Source organism: Mauremys reevesii, linkage group 12 (assembly GCF_016161935.1).
Source record: "Mauremys reevesii isolate NIE-2019 linkage group 12, ASM1616193v1, whole genome shotgun sequence".
NCBI lineage: Eukaryota > Metazoa > Chordata > Testudines > Geoemydidae > Mauremys > Mauremys reevesii.
In genome coordinates, this window is record NC_052634.1 from 22,353,449 (window position 1) to 22,375,410 (window position 21,962).

The 21,962-nt window shown below is 55.5% G+C and overlaps 7 non-coding genes across 7 annotated transcripts; 1 reads left to right on the plus strand and 6 right to left on the minus strand.

The window, feature by feature from the left end:
• The first annotated feature begins 4,850 nt into the window (after positions 1 to 4,850).
• Positions 4,851 to 4,922, plus strand: TRNAQ-UUG. The gene has a single exon. It is a non-coding gene; the product is annotated as a tRNA-Gln (tRNA).
• Positions 4,923 to 5,903: 981 nt separating this feature from the next.
• TRNAR-UCG lies at positions 5,904 to 5,976 on the minus strand. Its single transcript has one exon. It is a non-coding gene; the product is annotated as a tRNA-Arg (tRNA).
• A 4,197-nt stretch (positions 5,977 to 10,173) lies between these two features.
• Positions 10,174 to 10,245, minus strand: TRNAD-GUC. Its single transcript has one exon. It is a non-coding gene; the product is annotated as a tRNA-Asp (tRNA).
• A 4,565-nt stretch (positions 10,246 to 14,810) lies between these two features.
• On the minus strand, positions 14,811 to 14,882 carry TRNAD-GUC. Its single transcript has one exon. It is a non-coding gene; the product is annotated as a tRNA-Asp (tRNA).
• A 2,375-nt stretch (positions 14,883 to 17,257) lies between these two features.
• On the minus strand, positions 17,258 to 17,329 carry TRNAD-GUC. The gene has a single exon. It is a non-coding gene; the product is annotated as a tRNA-Asp (tRNA).
• A 2,395-nt stretch (positions 17,330 to 19,724) lies between these two features.
• On the minus strand, positions 19,725 to 19,796 carry TRNAD-GUC. Its single transcript has one exon. It is a non-coding gene; the product is annotated as a tRNA-Asp (tRNA).
• Positions 19,797 to 20,957: 1,161 nt separating this feature from the next.
• Positions 20,958 to 21,029, minus strand: TRNAD-GUC. The gene has a single exon. It is a non-coding gene; the product is annotated as a tRNA-Asp (tRNA).
• Positions 21,030 to 21,962: the final 933 nt, after the last annotated feature.

Here is a 21,962-nt window from a genome sequence, read left to right on the forward strand (position 1 = left end):
AGAGGCTCAGGTGCTGAAGCTACATGGCCTGTCCTTGTGGAAGAGTGGGAGCCCTTGGGGGTGTAGTGCACTCAAGGGGCACCTCCCAAGGACAGTTTAAAAGCCAGGGCATTGCACAGATCCTGTGGATCCATGACAGTGGCATTGTGCCTTATGGGGAAAAGATATAAAGCAAGAAAAGCATCAAAATGTTTATTTACCATCAGTCCTCTTGGGAATCCCTGATCATTCCAAAGTATATTAAAAACCTTCTTTAAAAGCTTACGTCTGGGTTATCAGGTCATGTCAGTTTGTAGCGCAAAAAGGCCCTTCTCAGTCAGCTCAAACTCAGCTGTTTCTCCCCCAAAAGTCTGTCATATTCAGTCTCCCGAAAGAGGTAAAATCAGTCACTGCCCCTTTCTGTGCGGGGTAAAGCTTCAGAAGATGGAGTTCTGCATAACCAGCCTTGAGATCCAGCCTTAGTGACACCAGCTTGCACAGGAAACCCATCTCCCGATCCCTCAGCCTCCCCGGTATCATCTGGCCCATCTCAGCACCACAGTCTGTGAAGTATTCGTGCTTTCAAGGGCTGGCTCAAAGATACAGATAACAGTCATAAGTAGGGCCAGTGTTTGCTGGCAGCGAAAACAGAGTAATTGACAAGCATGAGCAACATATAATCCTTTACAGCCGGAAAGTGCATTGGGGGGAGGGGACAGGAGCAATATATAATCCTTTATGCCAGCTGTGTGGGGGAGATGAGGCCCAGACACTGGGCATTGAGAGCCTAGAGCCGGCTGTGTGCTGGGGAGATGGGACATGAACCAGCTGTGTGCAGGGGAGAGGAGCAGGGGAGAGGTGCTGTGGATGCCGTCTGCGCTGCAGCACCATGAGGGTGCCCAGCGTCCCACTGCCAAGTGCCCCATCTCCCAAGGGGAAGCTCCAGTGTTTTTTCTGAGCCCAGACTTGTATGAGGAGGGAAGAAATTGGCAGCAAGTCTCAAAAGCAGCCAGCCCCCAGCCTCTGCTCCGTGCTCTGGGGAGGAGTCAGGGGTCTCCAGGCAGAAATGTGGGGTTTGTGACCCTGCATCCCCACCCACCTTCTGTTCAGCTATTCTGGATACGAAGGGTGATTCCAGAAATGAAGAGTAGTTTCAGGGGGAAATGCAGTAATAGCAGCAATTTCTGGAAAACACTGGCCCTAGTCATAACATTAAATACAATAGTCTCAAGTTCTATACCTGTGTTCATCAGATCTGTCCCTCTGCCTTCACATAGTTCACTCTGCTGGCGGGTTCCACCTCTTCCCTCATCTGTGTCTGTCTTGTCTATTTAGACTGTAAATTCTTCAGGGCCTGGGCCATCTTCTATTCTGGGTTTGTGCTGTGCCCAGCACAACAGGGGCCCACGGTTCATTGGATCTTAGGCACTAAGGTCATGAATATGAGTTATAATAATAACTCTCCTGCCACTTTGAGCCAAGGAAGCCGGCCTTGGGATGTTACGTCTTAAAAATGAGCTGGGGTTAAAACCATGGAATATTCCTTGTGACAAGTATCCCACAAATTCCACTGACCTCCCTTGTTTTCTTTCCCTTCCCAGGGTTTCCAGTTTCCAAACCTGATGTGATCTCGCAGCTGGAATGAGGGGAACAGCCGTGGGTCTCAGACCTCTATGGCTCTAGAAAAAAGTGCTCCCGAGAGCTGTGTGCACAGGTGAGGAATTGGGTGAACCATCTCAACAACTGTCTGTGAATACAGGAAACATTTGGGATGCCCTACAAAGACTCTGCAAGTTGTAAGTGCTCCAAGTTCAGAACTGTTCCCTGCAGATGTGACCTCCAGACTCACAGCTCTGCTGGTGCTGCTCACTCACGACCCGCAGCCCCTGCTATCCCAGCCCTGACCTCCAGACTCACAGCTCTGCTGGTGCCCCTCACTCCCGACCCGCAGCCCCTGCCATCCCAGTCCTGACCTCCAGACTCACAGCTCTGCTGGTGCCCCTCACTCCCGACCCACAGCCCCCTGGACTCCCTGCTGAGTTCCTCAGTCACTGTGCTGCTGGTGCCCCTCACTGCCGACCCGCAGCCCCTGCGCTCCCTCCAGTTCTAACGGTGCCCCTCACTCCCAACCCGCAGCCCCTGCCATCCCAGTCCTGACCTCCATACTCACAGTTCTGCTGATGCCCCTCACTCCCGACCCGCAGCCCCCTGCACTCCCTCCAGCTCTGACGGTGCCCCTCACTCCCGACCCGCAGCCCCTGCTATCCCAGTCCTGACCTCCAGACTCACAGCTCTGCTGGTGCCCCTCACTCCCGACCTGCAGCCCCCTGGGTTCCCCCCAGCTCTGCAGGTGCCTCTCACTCCCGACCTGCAGCCCCTGCTATCCCCAGTCCTGACCTCCAGACTCACAGCTCTGCTGGTGCCCCTCACTCCTTGATTGAATTCAAATCTGTCTGTATATTGATCTTTTAACCAACACTCTCCCTCTCTCTTTTCTTTTTTAATAAATTTTAGCTTAGTTAATAAGAATTGGCTGTAGCGTGTATTTTGGGTAAGATCTAAGTTATAATTGAACCTGGGTGTGTGGCTGATCCTTTGGGATTGGAAGAACCTTTTCTTTGATATGATGAGATCAGATTCTCAGGAATCATCATCATATCTGACGTGTGTGTCGTGACGGAGGCCTGAGGCTGGGCACTTCAAGGGAACTGCGTGGTTTGGACTTCTGAGTAACCAGTGAGGTGCTACAGAAGCTGTTTTGTGCTGGTTGGTAAATCTAAGTATTAGAATAACCACCAGCGTTTGGGGTTTGTCTGCCCCGTTTTGTTTGCAGTTCACCCTGATTGAGTGACCTCAGCTGGCTCCCACGGGCAGCACCATCACACTGCTCCTTTCTAGTCACACTTTCTACACATCTAACATTAGTGTATAATGTCATACAGATCTATCCCAACACCTGCCGGAGGTCCTCTGGTAAGGCGGATTCGGCGGCATGCCTGTGGCAGGTCCGCCGGTCCTGTGCCTTCAGCGTACCACCACCGAATTGCTGCTGCAGCTGGGGCACTGGCAGAACTCCCGCAGGCATGCCGCCTAATCCACATTACCAGGGGACCTCCTGCCACCCTCACAGCGATCGGCAGGCCACCCCCCGCAGCTTGCTGCACTGGTGCCTGGAGCCGCCCCGTCCCTGGCCCAGGGCAGAGGATAGTGAAGCTGAACATCCAGAGCTTGCAAGATAAAGGAGCAGGGGGGCGAGGCCTGGCGGTGTTGGCAGAACGGGAAAGCATCAGAGGGTTCTGTGGCAACCAGGGGAATTGGTGGGAGTCGGTGAGGGAGGAGTTGGCGGCTTTGTTCTGGCAGTCGTGCAAACACCACAACATTAAAGAAACCAATGGTGCCAAGTCCTGCAGTGTCGCCTGTGGGATTTCCACAAGAGCATCCAGGCTGGGGAGCCAGTCAGCGTGTGACTGTACGACCGGATCAAGCGACAGCTGCCCGAGTTCCAGGAGATGAGGCTGCAGTTGGCTGATATGAGCGGGAGCATCGAGTGAAGGGAGGAGCAGCCTCCCCTGACATTTTTGCAGCCTGCAGGGAATGGATGAGAAAGCATTCGATAGCGTGGATCGAGAGACCCTCTGGAAGCTCCTTCGGCACTATGGCATCCCAGCAAAGGTGGTCAACCTGATCAAGAATTCATACGACGGCATACACTGTAGAGTGATCCATGGAGGGCAGCTCACAAACAGCTTCCAGGTGCGAACCGGAGTCAGACAAGGATGCTTGTTGTCACCACTTCTCTTTCTTCTCGTCATCGATTGGATTATGAAGACATCCACTTACAAGCGTAGGAATGGAATCCAATGGTCATTGTGGACCCAGCTTGATGACCTGGACTTTGCCGACGACCTTGCACTCCTTTCACACAGTAAACAGCAGATGCAAGAGAAGACCAACGTAGTGGCAGCCACGTCATCACAGGTTGGCCTCAACATCCACAAGGACAAGACCAAGATCCTTAGGATCAATTCCATCAGCAACGACCCAGTCACACTGAATGGAAGCCCCCTGGAAGAAGTGCAGTCCTTCACCTACCTAGGTAGCATCATCGACCAGCAGGGTGGCACAGACGCAGACATCAAAGTAAGGATTGGTAAGGCAAGAGCAGCCTTCTTACAGCTCAAGAACATCTGGAGCTCCAGAGAGCTGTCTTTGGCAATAAAGATTCGACTGTTCAACTCCAACGTGAAATCAGTCTTACTGTATGGAGCTGAAACCTGGAGGACAACCAAAACAACCACCAGGAAGATCCAGACCTTCATTAATAGCTGCCTCAGAAGGATTCTCCAGATCCGCTGGCCAGACACCATCAGTAACATCCACCTCTTGGAGAGGACCCATCAACTCCCAGCAGAGGAAGAAATTAGAAAGAGAAGGTGGGGCTGGATAGGACATACACTACGCAAGCAGCCAACCAACATCACCAGACAGGCACTGCAGTGGAACCCCCAAGGCAAGCGGAAAAGAGGCCGCCCAAGAAATACCTGGCGACGCGACCTTCAGGTTGATAGCAAAAAAATGGGCTATACCTGGAACCAGCTAGAGCGAATGGCCCAGGATAGAAGACTATGGTTGGCGGCCCATACCCCGGTTGGGGTGACGGGCATGAATGAATGATGAATGCAGGGAATGGAGACAAAGCAGGGGGATGCAGGGACTCAGGGCAGGACCCGCAGATCCAGCCGTGCAGGCCCACAGTCGCTGGAGGAGGAGAGAGAGTCCTGCGAGAGGAAGCCGCTGGAGGGAAGCAATAAGTGCAGAGTGCAAACCAGCCAGCTGAGAGTCACAGGGGTCTAGAAAGCAAAACAGCAGCAGGTCCCATGGTGTAATGGGCAGCACTCAGGACTTTGAATCCTGGAATCTGAGTTCAAATCTCAGTGGGACCTCTGGCAGGTACAGTGGTTTGCTGCAAAGCTTTGGAGCTCAAGGTGCTTGGTTACCCTCTTCCTGGCTGAACTAGAGTGGATGCTTTTTCCTCCTCCTCCTGGGTCACTGGTGCCCATTGGAGATGGGTCTCTGGTCCAGCTGGGCGCCATAGGGTGGGGTCCTAGAACTTAACCGTCTGGCTAGAGATTCCTGCGGGTTGACCTGATGTTGGGTTTCTTGCTGCTTCACCTGATGTCCACAACTTTGGTCCCTGTAGCTGCAGCTCTTCCTCTTGCCCACATGGCATTTAAAGGAAGCAGGGCCAGGGCCAGGCTTCCCAGGCGGGAGCCCAGCACCTCTCCTCCTCTGGGCACCTGGAGCAGAGGCGGCTGGTGCTGACGGCTCCAAGGGAAGGCTTAAAAGCCACAGAGCAACCAAGGGCAGGGCTAGAGGAGGGCAGGACCATGCCTATGTGTGGCCAGCAGACAGGCACAAAAACACCCAGCCAGGCTGCTCCCTGCCATGCCAAACCCCCACTGAAGGTCACCAGCATGCAGGGCGGCTGCTGATGCTCTGTGGCCAACATCACAAGATGGTAGGAAAGCAGGGCCAGCCCCCATAGTGGGGCCTCTGACCATTCGTACTCAAGGTGCTCACTTTGGCAGTGGGGCAGGAGATTTTACCCCAAGAGGCTTTTCCCCAGCTGGCGAGAAGCAGAGAAACACCCAGGCTCCATGTAGCAAACCCCCTCCAGCACAGGGACAGAGGGAAACTGCTCCACACGCTAGCCCGGGCAGCCACCCATTTTCTTTGGCAAGTCAGGAAGGGCAAACGTGAGACTGGAAGCACCTGGGGCTCATGCCCCAGCCTTTGTGACGCCCACCCCCCAACTCCTTCCCAGGGCTCTAGCTGAAGCCAGAGCATTGGCCTGAGCGGCGAAGAAGAGGTTCAGGTCCTGAAGGGAGCAGGACTTTCAGCTCAAAGGTAAAACTGCACAAGTACAACCACGAAGGGACTCGAACCCTCAATCGCCTGATCCGAAGTCAGACGCCTTATCCATTAGGCCACATGGTCACACAGAAAAAGGCCCTCCAGGCACTTCTTTGGGAAAGGCCGAAACTGACGCATCCGACGAAGTGGGGATTCACCCACGAAAGCTCATGCTCCAATACGTCTGTTAGTCTATAAGGTGCCACACGACTCTTTGCTGCTTTTGCAGACACTGTGTTTCTCAGGTCAGCTACTGAGGGGGGCCGAGACTCTCTGCGCACAAGAAGTCGAGTTCCCAGTGAGATGTGAGACTTAATTATCTGGAGCCAAGTGCAGGGCTTTGGCAGGGAGGCTCAGGCATGGGGAATTGGGGTGCAGCGGACGGACCGGCTGTCTAGGTGCAGAGATTTAGTCGCACTGAGGAGGAGGAGGAGGAGGAATCCTGCTGACAGGCAGTGGCCAGGGCTGGTGCAACCACTAGGCAAACTAGTCAGCCGCCCAGGGTGCCAAGTGGTTGGGGCACCATAAAGCGCACTCAGGGGAGGCGGGGGAGTGGAGGTGAGCTGTGGCAGGGGCTGGGGGAGGTGCGGGGGGAGGGCTGCCCGCAGCAAGTAATGGGGGGTGGGAGTGTGTGTGCAGGGGAACCGCTCCCTGTCCCAGCTCACCTCTGCTCCGTCTTCTCCCCTGAGCACGCCGCCCCCGCTCTAATTCTCCTCCCCTCCCAGACTTGCTGCACTAAACAGCTGATTGGCACCGCAAGCCTGGGAGGCGGGAGAAGTGGAGCGGCGCCGGTGTGCTCAGGGGAGAAGACGGAGCGGAGGTGAGCTGGGGTGGGGAGCTGCTGCAGGGGGGGCTGCCTGGCTCTTCCCCATGGCCCCCGCCCCTCCTATGGTGTGTGGGGGGGTGATTGTGAGTGTGGCTGGGGGTGTGATTGTTGCTCTCTTTGGGGGTTGGGCTAGCATGTCCCTCTGGGTGTGTTGTGTGTGAGTGTTCTTGGGATTGTGTGAGTCCCTTTGTGCGTCAGTGTGCGTGTGCGTGTCAGTCAGTCACTCACTTGCTGCAGGATACAAAATCCTGCAAAGCCATTTCCTACTGGTTAGCCCAGCAACACACTGACTCTCTCACACACCCCCCCCAGAGCGGGGCTCAGCCCCACCAGCGGGGGGCAGCAGGGACACACACGTCTCTCCTGGGCCAGCTTGGACAATTTCCCATCACGACCCGGCACAGTGCTGGTGCCCCCACACAGGGCAGGGCTCTGGGGGCGGGCACCGCAGGGGGCGGGGCTTTGGGGGACGGGGCGGGGCCGGGCTCTGGAGCGGGCACAGCGGGGGGCTCGGGGCGGGCCGGGGCGGGTCTTTCTGCGGGTGTTTGGGCCGGGCTCCCGGGAGGGGCGGGGCTGGGGGCAGCGGGAGTCGGGGGGGGGACACGTAGGGGCGCCGGGAACACGTGGATCCAGCCCCCGGGCAGAGCCAGACCCGTCCCCGCCCCTACCAGCCGCTTTGTGCGGGGGGTGAAAGGGGCGAAGCGGCGCAGCACGTTCCTGCGCGGGGCAACGTCACACCCTGCACAGGGGGCGGGGCCGGGGCTCTCTGGGGGGCGGGGCGGGGATGAGGAGCTGCGTTGCGCTGGAGGGGGGAGGTGTCCTCCACAGGCAGGAAAGGGAGCCCCCAGTGCTCAGACACTGCAGGCAGAGCCTGGCGTTCCCAGTCACCGGGGGGGTGAGGAGAAGCCGCAGCCCCCGGCCATTGCAGGTGGCCCCGTAGCTCCCAGCCGCCGCAGGTGGATGCCAGAGCCCCCCGCTGCCATCGGGACCCTGCAGCCCCCGGCCGCCACGGGCAGGACCCGTCACCCCGCGACCGGCAGAAAACAGCCGCGCGCGGAAGCCCCTCGCACCCTGTGACCCCCCCCGGTGCTGCGGCTTCTCGCCAGGCAGGAGGCGGCGCCCAGTAGTTTCCCCAGGAATTGAAATTAGAGGGGGTGTTTGAATTTACAGGGGGGCTGTCAGGGCCAATGAGATACATAAAAGAGATGTGAATAAAGTAAATGTTTTGTTAGGATAAAGCAAATTTAACATAAGGATAATGCAAGTTACACATAACAGGTCTAGATTTCTAAAAATATATATAATTTAAAAAAAATGTATTTAATTTAAATTGACTTTTGAAAAGTAAGCCATCATGGGATAAGAGGGAAGTCCTCTCATGGATCAGTAACTGGTTAAAATCTTGGAAACAAAGGGTAGGAATAAATTATCAGTTTTCAGAATGGAGAGAGATGGTATCCCAGAGGGGTCAGTACTGGGACCATTACTGTTCAACATACTCATAAATGATCTGGAAAAATGGGTAAACAGTGAGGTGACAAAATTTGCAGATGATACAAAACTGTTCAAGATAGTTAAGTCCCAGGCAGACTGTGAAGAGTTACAAAGGGATCTCACAAAACTGGGTGATTGGGCAACAAAATGGCAGCTGAAATTCAATGTTGATAAATGGCTTCATCGGATGCATAGAATGGAACATATAGTGAGGATATATGTATATGCACACACACATACACGCAGAGAACATGAAAAGGTGGGAGTTGCCCAACCAACTCTAAGAGGCTAATTAATTAAGATGAGCTATTCTCAGCAGGAGAAAAAAAACTTTTGTAGTGATAATGAAGATGACCCATTTAAGATAGTTTGACAAGAAGGTGTGAGGATACTTAACATGGGGAAATGGAGTCAATGTGTGTAATGGCTCAGCCATTTCCAGTCTCTATTTAAGCCTAAATTGATTGTATCTAGTTTGCATATCAAGTTCATCAGTTTCTCGTTGGAGTCTGTTTTTGAAGCTTTCTGTTGCAAAATTGCCACCTTTAAATCTGTTACTGAACAGCCAGAGGTTGAAGTGTTCTCCTACTGGTGTTTGAATGTTATATTTCCTGACGTCTGATTTGCATCCCATTTATTCTTTTGCACAGAGACTGTCTGGTTTGGCCAATGTACATGGCAGAGGGGCATTGCTGGCACATAATGGCATATATCACATTGGTAGATGTGGAGGTGAACGAACCCCTGATGGCATGGCTGATGTGATTAGGTCGTATTATGGGGTCACTTGAATAGATATGTGGACAGAGTTGGCATCGGGCTTTGTTGCAAGGATAGATTCCTGGGTTAGTGTTGTTGTTCTGTGGTTGCTGGTGAGGATTTGCTTCAGGTTTGGGGGTTGTCTGTAAGCAAGGACTCGCCTGTCTCCCATGATCTGGGAGAGTGAGGGATCATCTTTCAGGATAGGTTGTAGATCTTTGATGATTCGCTAGAGAGGTTTTAATTGGGGGATGAATGTAAAGGCCAGTGGTGTTCTGTTATTTTCTATGTTGGGCCTGTCTTGTAGTAGGTGACTTCTGGGTACTCTTCTGGCTCTGTCAACCTGTTTTTTCACATCAGCAGGTGAGTATTGTAGTTTTAAGAATGCTTGATAGAGATCTTGTAGGTGTTTATCTCTGTCTGAGGGATTGGAGCAAATATGGTTGTATCTTAGAGCTTGGCCATAGACAATGGATCATGTGGTGTGTCCTGGCTGGAAGCTGGAGGCATGTAGGTAAGTATAGCGGTCAGTGGGTTTCCGGTATAGGGTTGTGTTTATGTGACCATCGCTTATCAGCACAGTACTGTCAAGGAAATGGACCACTTGAGTGAATTGATCTAGGCTGAGGTTGATGGTGGGATGGAAATTGTTAAAATCACAGTGGAATTCCTCAAGGGCTTCTTTTCCATGAGTCCAGATGATGAAGATGTCTTCAGTGTAGTGCAAGTACAGTAGGGGCATTAGGAGACGAGAGCTAAGGAAGCGTTATTTTAAGTCAGCCATAAAAATGTTGGCATACTGTGGGGCCATGTGGGTACCCATAGCAGTGCCGCTGACTTGAAGATATATATTGTCCTCAATGTGAAATAGTTGTGGGTGAGGACAAAGTAGCGAAGTTCAGCCACCAGGTTTGGCATGAAACTAGTTCACAAAACTGGGGGGGGGTGTTGGGAAATCACTGCTCATGCACCTGGGAAGCCTATTTCCCTTTACCGCTCTGAAACGTGCCCCCACATGCAGGCCCCGAAGCTGGGCCCGGGGGGGGAAGTACAGGACGAGCGTGTCCTTGCGAGGTAATTGTCTCTCTGGAGGTGAAAGTCATCAGTGCGGGGTGCGAAGGGAAGTGGCCGTCGAAGGAGAATGCAAGGCATGTGGCGGGCAGGCCAGGGATTTCTTTGTCCCCCCTTCAAAAGGGGTCAATCTCCCCGTCGGGGAATCGAACCCCAGTCTCCCGCGTGACAGGCGGGCATACTCACCACTATACTAACGAGGAAAGGGGCACAGTGAGTGGCCCCAGCTCCCACAGACCAGCTACGGTCAGCGTACACCTATGCCGTCGCATGGGCCCCAGCAGGCAACAACACCCCTGGCCCCCTTCTGCTTCCCAAAGGCTTTGGCCGCAGCAACAGCCCTGGCCCTCCTCACCTGCCCTTGCCCAGCAGGATGCCTTTTCGGGCCTACACAGCTCCTCACACAACACCCGCCTGGGACCTTGCCCTCCCCTACCAGCTCAGCAGCACCTTTTTTCCTCTCAAAACCTCCTCTTGCCACCCTCCCCCTTCCACACTTCACACTCACCTCATCACAAACTCACCCACGGCCCCTTTGGCTTCTCAAGCGCCTCTGGAGGGACGCAGCTTCCCTGGCACGCAGATCCTTCCCTTCAACGCGCACTGGACGGACATTCGAAACACAGCCCTTTCCAGGAGGGAATGCGCTGCTTTTGGACCCTGGCGCCCAGCAAGAAGTCCTGGGACTCTTTTTCTGACCGATGGACCCCACTGACTTGCCTTTACCAAGCAGAAACTGAGGACCGGCTGATGGCTCTCTTTGCAAATGGACGCCATCAGACTGAGCCACGAGGCGTGCTGCAGGATAGCCCCTCCCCACCAAAAAGCAATGCCGTCATCCGGATTCGAACCGAGGCTGCTGCGGCCACGGCGCAGAGTACTAACCACTATACGATCACGGCCAGGCGCTGAGGGCGCAGGCCAGCACCCCAGCGGTTAATGCTCAGCTCTGCGCTCTCGGGGCGGCCACCTACCTCGCCGGCGGTCACAGGTCTTTCTCAAGTCTCCCCATTACAGTCACAGGTCAAATGCTGAGCAAAGGAAAAAAGACAGGAAGCCAATCCCATGCCTGTCCCTTTTTCTGTCTTCCTCCACCCCTGGACCAAGTCCCTCCCCGTTTGTCTGGGCCATTGTCCTCATGGCCCTGGCCAGCCTATTTCCCTTTGCCGCTCTGAAACGTGCCCCCACGTGCAGTCCCCGGGGGAGGCTTTGGCTAGGGCGAGCGTGTCATTGCGAGGTAATTGTCTCTCTGGAGGTGAAAGTCATCAGTGCGGGGTGCGAAGGGAAGTGGCCGTCGAAGGAGAATGCAAGGCATGTGGCAGGCAGGCCAGGGATTTCTTTCTCCCCCCTTCAAAAGGGGTCACCCTCTGTGACGGAGCGATTCTGGCGGGACCCAACTGAGAGTGCCAAATCAGGACCAATTGCTTAAACAGGTGTGACGTTATTGATATAAATGGGGACCATATAGAACATGGGTTGCAACCAAGGTCCTGTAGTGGCACCAAATCCTAAGTAAAGGGGGTCATATAAGGTGTCTAAGACCAGGTTATGGGTTGCTGGTTATAATTATGCTGTCTGTATGTCTCTATCATTGTTAGTTGAAGTTATGAATGTTGGCTCCATGCTGTCAGTATTTCAAGTTTGTGCTGTGCTTCTGGGGGAAGCCTCCCAGACAAGCTGGTGTTAGCTCTGCCTAGCCTATTTGATGGCCCATTAAGGACCATTAAGGACACAATGGACCCATGGAGAGAAGGCAGACACGCCTTGTGACTCAGCAAAGTATGCAGGGACTGGCCCATGTGACTCCAGACTCCATATTTTTGCTGTAAAATTCCACAGTGAAGACAAAGGGATTCTTACACCTGGAAAAGTCTATATAAGCCTAATGCCTCATCTCCATCTTGTCTTCAATCCTGCTTCTGACCTCTGGAGGGACTTTGCTACAAACTGAAGCTCTACACCAGGGACTGAAGGACCCATCCCAGTGGGGGATGCTCTCCAGAGACTTAATCTAAACCTGCAGTTTACTCCATCACTGCTGCAAGCCTGAACTAAGAACTTTGCCATTACTGTATGTAATTGATTGCATTTAACCAATTCTACCTCTCTTCTCTACCTTTTTCCCGTTGTAAATAAACCTTTAGATTTTAGATTCTAAAGGATTGGCAACAGCGTGATTTGTGGGTAAGATCTGATGTGTATATTGACCTGGGTCTGGGGCTTGGTCCTTTGGGATCGAGGGAACCTTTTTCTTTTATTGGGGTGTTGGTTTTCATAACCATTTATCCCCAGGACGAGTGCACTGGTGGTGATACTGGGAGACTGGAGTGTCTAAGGAAATTGCTTGTGTGACTTGTGGTTAGCCAGTGGGGTGAGACCAAAGTCCCTTTTGTCTGGCTGGTTTGGTTTGCCTTAGAGGTGGAAAAACCCCAGCCTAGGGCTGTAACTGCCCTGTTTAAGCAATTGGTCCTGATTTGGCACTCTCAGTTGGGTCCCGCCAGAATCGCTCCGTCACAACAGGGCAGTTACAGCCCTAGGCTGGGGTTTTTCCACCTCTAAGGCAAACCAAACCAGCCAGACAAAAAGGACTTTGGTCTCACCCCACTGGCTAACCACAAGTCACACAAGCAATTTCCTTAGACACTCCAGTCTCCCAGTATCACCACCAGTGCACTCGTCCTGGGGATAAATGGTTATGAAAACCAACACCCCAATAAAAGAAAAAGGTTCCCTCGATCCCAAAGGACCAAGCCCCAGACCCAGGCCAATATACACATCAGATCTTACCCACAAATTACGCTGTTGCCAATCCTTTAGAATCTAAAATCTAAAGGTTTATTTACAAAGGGAAAAAGGTAGAGAAGAGAGGTAGAATTGGTTAAATGCAATCAATTACATACAGTAATGGCAAAGTTCTTAGTTCAGGCTTGCAGCAGTGATGGAGTAAACTGCAGGTTCAATTTAAGTCTCTGGAATGCATCCCCCACTGGGATGGGTCCTCAGTCCTTTGTGCAGAGCTTCAGTTTGTAGCAAAGTCCCTCCAGAGGTCAGAAGCAGGATTGAAGACCAGGTGGAGATGAGGCATTAGGCTTATATAGACTTTTCCAGGTGTAAGAATCCCTTTGTCTTCACTGTGGAATTTTACAGCAAAATGGAGCCTGGAGTCACATGAGCCAGCCCCTGCATACTTTGCTGAGTCACAAGGCGTGTCTGCCTTCTCTCCATGGGTCCATTGTGTAGCCGATGGCCTTTAATGGGCCATCAAACAGGCTAGGCAGAGCTAACACCAGCTTGTCTGGGAGGCTTCCCCCAGAAGCACAGCACCAACTTGAAATACTGACAGCATAGAGCCAACATTCATAACTTCAACTAAAAATGATACAGACATATAGACAGCATAATTATAATCAGCAACCCATAATCTGGTCTTAGACACCTTAGATGACCCCCTTTATCTAAGATTTGGTGCCACTGCAGGACCTTGGTTGCAACCCATGTTCTATATGGTCCCAATTTACATCAATAACGTCACACCCTCCCTGTCAGGGAACCGAACCCCGGTCTCCCGCATGACAGGAGGAGATACTCACCACTATACTGACGAGGAAAGGGGCACAGTGAATGGCCCCAGCTCCCACAGACCAGCTATGGTCAGCGTACACCTACACTGTCGCATGGGCCCCAGCAGGCAACAACACCCCTGGCCCTCTTCTGCTTCCCAAAGGCTTTGGCCGCAGCAACAGCCCTGGCCCTCCTCACCTGCCCTTGCCCAGCAGGACGCCTTTTCGGGCCTACACAGCTCCTCACACAACACCCGCCTGGGACCTTGCCCTCCCCTACCAGCTCAGCAGCACCTTTTTTCCTCTCAAAACCTCCTCTTGCCACCCTCCCCCTTCCACACTTCACACTCACCTCATCACAAACTCACCCACGGCCCCTTTGGCTTCTCAAGCGCCTCTAAAGGGACGCAGCTATCCAGGCACGCAGATCCTTCCCTTCAACGCGCACTGGACGGACATTCGAAACACAGCCCTTTCCAGGAGGGAATGCGCTGCTTTTGGACCCTGGCGCCCAGCAAGAAGTCCTGAAAGTCTTTTTCTGACCGATGGACCCCACTGACTTGCCTTTACCAAGCAGAAACTGAGGACCGGCTGATGGCTCTCTTTGCAAACGGACGCCATCAGACTGAGCCACGAGGCGTGCTGCAGGATAGCCCCTCCCCACCAAAAAGCAATGCCGTGACCCGGATTCAAACCGAGGTTGCTGCGGCCACGGTGCAGAGTACTAACCACTATACGATCACGGCCAGGTGCTGGGGGCGCAGGCAGCAGCCCAGCGGAAAATGCTCAGCTCTGCGCTCTCGGGGCGGCCACCTACCTCGCCGGCGGCCACAGGTCTTTCTCAAGTCTCCCCATTACAGTCACAGGTCAAATGCTGAGCAAAGGAAACAAGACAGGAAGCCAATCCCATGCCTGTCCCTTTTTCTGTCTTCCTCCACCCCTGGACCAAGTCCCTCCCTGTTTGTCTGGGCCATTGTCCTCATGGCCCTGGCCAGCCTATTTCCCTTTGCCGCTCTGAAACGTGCCCCCACGTGCAGGCCCCGGGGGAGGCTTTGGCTAGGGCGAGCGTGTCCTTGCGAGGTAACTGTCTCTCTGGAGGTGAAAGTCATCAGTGCGGGGTGCGAAGGGAAGTGGCCGTCGAAAGAGAATGGAAGGCATGTGGCGGGCAGGCCAGGGATTTCTTTGTCCCCCCTTCAAAAGGGGTCACCCTCCCCGTCAGGGAATCGAACCCCGGTCTCCCGCGTGACAGGCGGGGATACTCACCACTATACTAACGAGGAAAGGGGCATGATGAGCGGCCCCAGCTCCCACAGAACAGCTATTGTCAGCGTACACCTACACCGTCGCATGGGCCCCAGCAGGCAACAACACTCCTGGCCCTCTTCTGCTTCCCAAAGGCTTTGGCCGCAGCAACAGCCCTGGCCCTCCTCACCTGCCCTTGCCCAGCAGGACGCCTTTTCGGGCCTACACAGCTCCTCACACAACACCCGCCTGGGACCTTGCCCTCCGCTCAGCAGCACCTTTTTTCCTCTCAAAACCTCCTCTTGCCACACTCCCCCTTCCACACTTCACACTCACCTCATCACAAACTCACCCACGGCCCCTTTGGCTTCTCAAGCGCCTCTGAAGGGACGCAGCTTCCCAGGCACGCAGATCCTTCCCTTCAACGTGCACTGGACGGACATTCGAAACACAGCCCTTTCCAGGAGGGAATGCGCTGCTTTTGGACCCTGGCGCCCAGCAAGAAGTCCTGGTAGTCTTTTTCTGACCGATGAACCCCACTGACTTGCCTTTACCAAGCAGAAACTGAGGACCGGCTGATGGCTCTCTTTGCAAACGGACGCCATCAGACTGAGCCACGAGGCGTGCTGCAGGATAGCCCCTCCCCACCAAAAAGCAATGCCGTGACCCGGATTCGAACCGAGGTTGCTGCGGCCACGGCGCAGAGTACTAACCACTATACGATCACCGCCAGGTGCTGGGGGCGCAGGCAGCAACCCAGCGGAAAATGCTCAGCTCTGCGCTCTCGGGGCGGCCACCTACCTCGCCGGTGGCCACAGGTCTTTCTCAAGTCTCCCCATTACAGTCACAGGTCAAATGCTGAGCAAAGGAAACAAGACAGGAAGCCAATCCCATGCCTGTCCCCCTCCACCCCTGGACCAAGTCCCTCCCCGTTTGTCTGGGCCATTGTCCTCATGGCCCTGGCCAGCCTATTTCCCTTTGCCGCTCTGAAACGTGCCCCCACGTGCAGGCCCCGGGGGAGGCTTTGGCTAGGGCGAGCGTGTCCTTGCGAGGTAACTGTCTCTCTGGAGGTGAAAGTCATCAGTGCGGGTTGCGAAGGGAAGTGGCCGTCGAAAGAGAATGGAAGGCATGTGGCGGGCAGGCCAGGGATTTCTTTGTCCCCCCTTCAAAAGGGGTCACCCTCCCCATCGGGGAATCGAACCCCAGTCTCCCGTGTGACAGGCTGGGATACTCACCACTGTACTAACGAGTAGAGGGGCATGATGAGCGCCCCCAGCTCCCACAGACCAGCTATTGTCAGCGTACACCTACACCGTCGCATGGGCCCCAGCAGGCAACAACACTCCTGGCCCTCTTCTGCTTCCCAAAGGCTTTGGCCGCAGCAACAGCCCTGGCCCTCCTCACCTGCCCTTGCCCAGCAGGACGCCTTTTCGGGCCTACACAGCTCCTCACACAACACCCGCCTGTGACCTTGCCCTCCCCTACCAGCTCAGCAGCACCTTTTTTCCTCTCAAAACCTCCTCTTGCCACACTCCCCCTTCCACACTTCACACTCACCTCATCACGAACTCACCCACGGCCCCTTTGGCTTCTCAAGCGCCTCTGAAGGGACGCAGCTTCCCTGGCACGCAGATCCTTCCCTTCAACGTGCACTGGACGGACATTCGAAACACAGCCCTTTCCAGGAGGGAATGCGCTGCTTTTGGACCCTGGCGCCCAGCAAGAAGTCCTGGGACTCTTTTTCTGACCGATGGACCCCACTGACTTGCCTTTACCAAGCAGAAACTGAGGACCGGCTGATGGCTCTCTTTGCAAACGGACGCCATCAGACTGAGCCACGAGGCGTGCTGCAGGATAGCCCCTCCCCACCAAAAAGCAATGCCGTGACCCGGATTCGAATCGAGGTTGCTGCGGCCACGGCGCGGAGTACTAACCACTATACGATCACGGCCAGGTGCTGGGGGCGCAGGCAGCAGCCCAGCGGAAAATGCTCAGCTCTGCGCTCTCGGGGCGGCCACCTACCTCGCCAGCGGCCACAGGTCTTTCTCAAGTCTCCCCATTACAGTCACAGGTCAAATGCTGAGCAAAGGAAACAAGACAGGAAGCCAATCCCATGCCTGTCCCTTTTTCTTTCTTCCTCCACCCCTGGACCAAGTCCCTCCCCGTTTGTCTGGGCCATTGTCCTCATGGCCCTGGCCAGCCTATTTCCCTTTGCCGCTCTGAAACGTGCCCCCACGTGCAGGCCCCTGGTGAGGCTTTGGCTAGGGCGAGCGTGTCCTTGCGAGGTAACTGTCTCTCTGGAGGTGAAAGTCATCAGTGCGGGGTGCGAAGGGAAGTGGCCGTCGAAAGAGAATGGAAGGCATGTGGCGGGCAGGCCAGGGATTTCTTTGTCCCCCCTTCAAAAGGGGTCACCCTCCCCGTCGGGGAATCGAACCCCGGTCTCCCGCGTGACAGGCGGGGATACTCACCACTATACTAACAAGGAAAGGGGCATGATGAGTGGCCCCAGCTCCCACAGACCAGCTATGGTCAGCGTACACCTACACCGTCGCATGGGCCCCAGCAGGCAACAACACTCCTGGCCCTCTTCTGCTTCCCAAAGGCTTTGGCCGCAGCAACAGCCCTGGCCCTCCTCACCTGCCCTTGCCCAGCAGGACGCCTTTTCGGGCTTACACAGCTCCTCACACAACACCCGCCTGGGACCTTGCCCTCCCCTACCAGCTCAGCAGCACCTTTTTTCCTCTCAAAACCTCCTCTTGCCACACTCCCGCTTCCACACTTCACACTCACCTCATCACAAACTCACCCACGGCCCCTTTGGCTTCTCAAGCGCCTCTGAAGGGACGCAGCTTCCCAGGCACGCAGATCCTTCCCTTCAACGCGCACTGGACGGACATTCGAAACACAGCCCTTTCCAGGAGGGAATGCGCTGCTTTTGGACCCTGGCGCCCAGCAAGAAGTCCTGGTACTCTTTTTCTGACCGATGGACCCCACTGACTTGCCTTTACCAAGCAGAAACTGAGGACCGGCTGATGGCTGTCTTTGCAAACGGACGCCATCAGACTGAGCCACGAGGCGTGCTGCAGGATAGCCCCTCCCCACCAAAAAGCAACGCCGTGACCCGGATTCGAATCGAGGTTGCTGCGGCCAAGGCGCAGAGTACTAACCACTATACGATCACGGCCAGGTGCTGGGGGCGCAGGCAGCAGCCCAGCGGAAAATGCTCAGCTCTGCGCTCTCGGGGCGGCCACCTACCTCGCCGGCGGCCACAGGTCTTTCTCAAGTCTCCCCATTACAGTCACAGGTCAAATGCTGAGCAAAGGAAACAAGACAGGAAGCCAATCCCATGCCTGTCCCTTTTTCTGTCTTCCTCCACCCCTGGACCAAGTCCCTCCCCGTTTGTCTGGGCCATTGTCCTCATGGCCCTGGCCAGCCTATTTCCCTTTGCCGCTCTGAAACGTGCCCCCACGTGCAGGCCCCGGGGGAGGCTTTGGCTAGGGCGAGCGTGTCCTTGCGAGGTAACTGTCTCTCTGGAGGTGAAAGTCATCAGTGCGGGGTGCGAAGGGAAGTGGCCGTCGAAGGAGAATGCAAGGCATGTGGCGGGCAGGCCAGGGATTTCTTTGTCCCCCCTTCAAAAGGGGTCACCCTCCCCATCGGGGAATCGAACCCCGGTCTCCCGTGTGACAGGCGGGGATACTCACCAATATACTAACGAGGAAAGGGGCACGATGAGTGGCCGAAGCTCCCACAGACCAGCTATGGTCAGCGTACACCTACACCGTCGCATGGGCCCCAGCAAGCAACAACACCCCTGGCCCTCTTCTGCTTCCCAAAGGCTTTGGCCGCAGCAACAGCCCTGGCCCTCCTCACCTGCCCTTGCCCAGCAGGACGCCTTTTCGGGCCTACACAGCTCCTCACACAACACCCGCCTGGGACCTTGCCCTCCCCTACCAGCTCAGCAGCACCTTTTTTCCTCTCAAAACCTCCTCTTGCCACTCTCCCCTTTCCACACTTCACACTCACCTCATCACAAACTCACCCACGGCCCCTTTGGCTTCTCAAGCGCCTCTGAAGGGACGCAGCTTCCCAGGCACGCAGATCCTTCCCTTCAACGCGCACTGGACGGACATTCGAAACACAGACCTTTCCAGGAGGGAATGCGCTGCTTTTGGACCCTGGCACCCAGCAAGAAGTCCTGGGACTCTTTTTCTGACCGATGGACCCCACTGACTTGCCTTTACCAAGCAGAAACTGAGGACCGGCTGATGGCTCTCTTTGCAAACGGACGCCATCAGACTGAGCCACGAGGCGTGCTGCAGGATAGCCCCTCCCCACCAAAAAGCAATGCCGTGACCCGGATTTGAACCGAGGTTGCTGCGGCCACGGCGCGGAGTACTAACCACTATACGATCACAGCCAGGTGCTGGGGGCGCAGGCTAGCAGCCCAGCGGAAAATGCTCAGATCTGCACTCTCGGGGCGGCCACCTACCTCACCGGCGGCCACAGGTCTTTCTCAAGTCTCCCCATTACACTCACAGGTCAAATGCTGAGCAAAGGAAACAAGACAGGAAGCCAATCTCATGCCTGTCCCTTTTTCTGTCTTCCTCCACCCCTGGACCAAATCCCTCCCCGTTTGTCTGGGCCATTGTCCTCATGGCCCTGGCGAGCCTATTTCCCTTTGCCGCTCTGAAACGTGCCCCCACGTGCAGGCCCCGGGGGAGGCTTTGGCTAGGGCGAGCGTGTCCTTGCGAGGTAACTGTCTCTCTGGAGGTGAAAGTCATCAGTGCGGGGTGCGAAGGGAAGTGGCCGTCGAAAGAGAATGCAAGGCATGTGGCGGGCAGGCCAGGGATTTCTTTGTCCCCCCTTCAAAAGGGGTGACCCTCTCCGTCGGGGAATCGAACCCCGGTCTCCCGCATGACAGGCGGGGATACTCACCACTATACTAACAAGGAAAAGGGCATGATGAGTGGCCCCAGCTCCCACAGACCAGCTATGGTCAGCGTACACCTACACCGTCGCATGGGCCCCAGCAGGCAACAACACTCCTGGCCCTCTTCTGCTTCCCAAAGGCTTTGGCCGCAGCAACAGCCCTGGCCCTCCTCACCTGTCCTTGCCCAGCAGGACGCCTTTCCGGGCCTACACAGCTCCTCACACAACACCCGCCTGGGACCTTGCCCTCCCCTACCAGCTCAGCAGCACCTTTTTTCCTCTCAAAATCTCCTCTTGCCACACTCCCCCTTCCACACTTCACACTCACCTCATCACAAACTCACCCACGGCCCCTTTGGCTTCTCAAGCGCCTCTGAAGGGACGCAGCTTCCCGGGCACGCAGATCCTTCCCTTCAACGCGCACTGGACGGACATTCGAAACACAGCCCTTTCCAGGAGGGAATGCGCTGCTTTTGGACCCTGGCGCCCAGCAAGAAGTCCTGGTACTCTTTTTCTGACCGATGGACCCCACTGACTTGCCTTTACCAAGCAGAAACTGAGGACCGGCTGATGGCTCTCTTTGCAAACGGACGCCATCAGACTGAGCCACGAGGCGTGCTGCAGGATAGCCCCTCCCCACCAAAAAGCAATGCCGTGACCCGGATTCGAACCGAGGTTGATGCGGCCACAGTGCAGAGTACTAACCACTATACGATCACGGCCAGGTGCTGCGGGTGCAGGCAGCAGCCCAGAGGAAAATGCTCAGCTCTGCGCTCTCGGGGCGGCCACCTACCTCACCGGCGGCCACAGGTCTTTCTCAAGTCTCCCCATTACAGTCACAGGTCAAATGCTGAGCAAAGGAAACAAGACAGGAAGCCAATCCCATGCCTGTCCCTTTTTCTGTCTTCCTCCACCCCTGGACCAAGTCCCTCCCCGTTTGTCTGGGCCATTGTCCTCATGGCCCTGGCCAGCCTATTTCCCTTTGCCGCTCTGAAACGTGCCCCCACGTGCAGGCCCCGGGGGAGGCTTTGGCTAGGGCGAGCGTGTCCTTGCGAGGTAACTGTCTCTCTGGAGGTGAAAGTCATCAGTGCGGGGTGCGAAGGGAAGTGGCCGTCGAAAGAGAATGCAAGGCATGTGGCGGGCAGGCCAGGGATTTCTTTGTCCCCCCTTCAAAAGGGGTCACCCTCCCCGTCGGGGAATCGAACCCCGGTCTCCCGCGTGACAGGCGGGGATACTCACCACTATACTAACGAGGAAAGGGGCATGATGACCGGCCCCAGCTCCCACAGACCAGCTATGGTCAGCGTACACCTACACCGTCGCATGGGCCCCAGCAGGCAACAACACTCCTGGCCCTCTTCTGCTTCCCAAAGGCTTTGGCCGCAGCAACAGCCCTGGCCCTCCTCACCTGCCCTTGCCCAGCAGGACGCCTTTTCGGGCTTACACAGCTCCTCACACAACACCCGCCTGGGACCTTGCCCTCCCCTACCAGCTCAGCAGCACCTTTTTTCCTCTCAAAACCTCCTCTTGCCACACTCCCCCTTCCACACTTCACACTCACCTCATCACAAACTCACCCACGGCCCCTTTGGCTTCTCAAGCGCCTCTGAAGGGACGCAGCTTCCCAGGCACGCAGATCCTTCCCTTCAACGCGCACTGGACGGACATTCGAAACACAGCCCTTTCCAGGAGGGAATGCGCTGCTTTTGGACCCTGGCGCCCAGCAAGAAGTCCTGGGACTCTTTTTCTGACCGATGGACCCCACTGACTTGCCTTTACCAAGCAGAAACTGAGGACCGGCTGATGGCTCTCTTTGCAAACGGACGCCATCAGACTGAGCCACGAGGCGTGCTGCAGGATAGCCCCTCCCCACCAAAAAGCAATGCCGTGACCCGGATTCGAATCGAGGTTGCTGCGGCCATGGCGCGGAGTACTAACCACTATACGATCACGGCCAGGTGCTGGGGGCGCAGGCAGCAGCCCAGCGGAAAATGCTCAGCTCTGCGCTCTCGGGCGGCCACCTCACCGGCGGCCACAGGTCTTTCTCAAGTCTCCCCATTACAGTCACAGGTCAAATGCTGAGCAAAGGAAACAAGACAGGAAGCCAATCCCATGCCTGTCCCTTTTTCTGTCTTCCTCCACCCCTGGACCAAATCCCTCCCCGTTTGTCTGGGCCATTGTCCTCATGG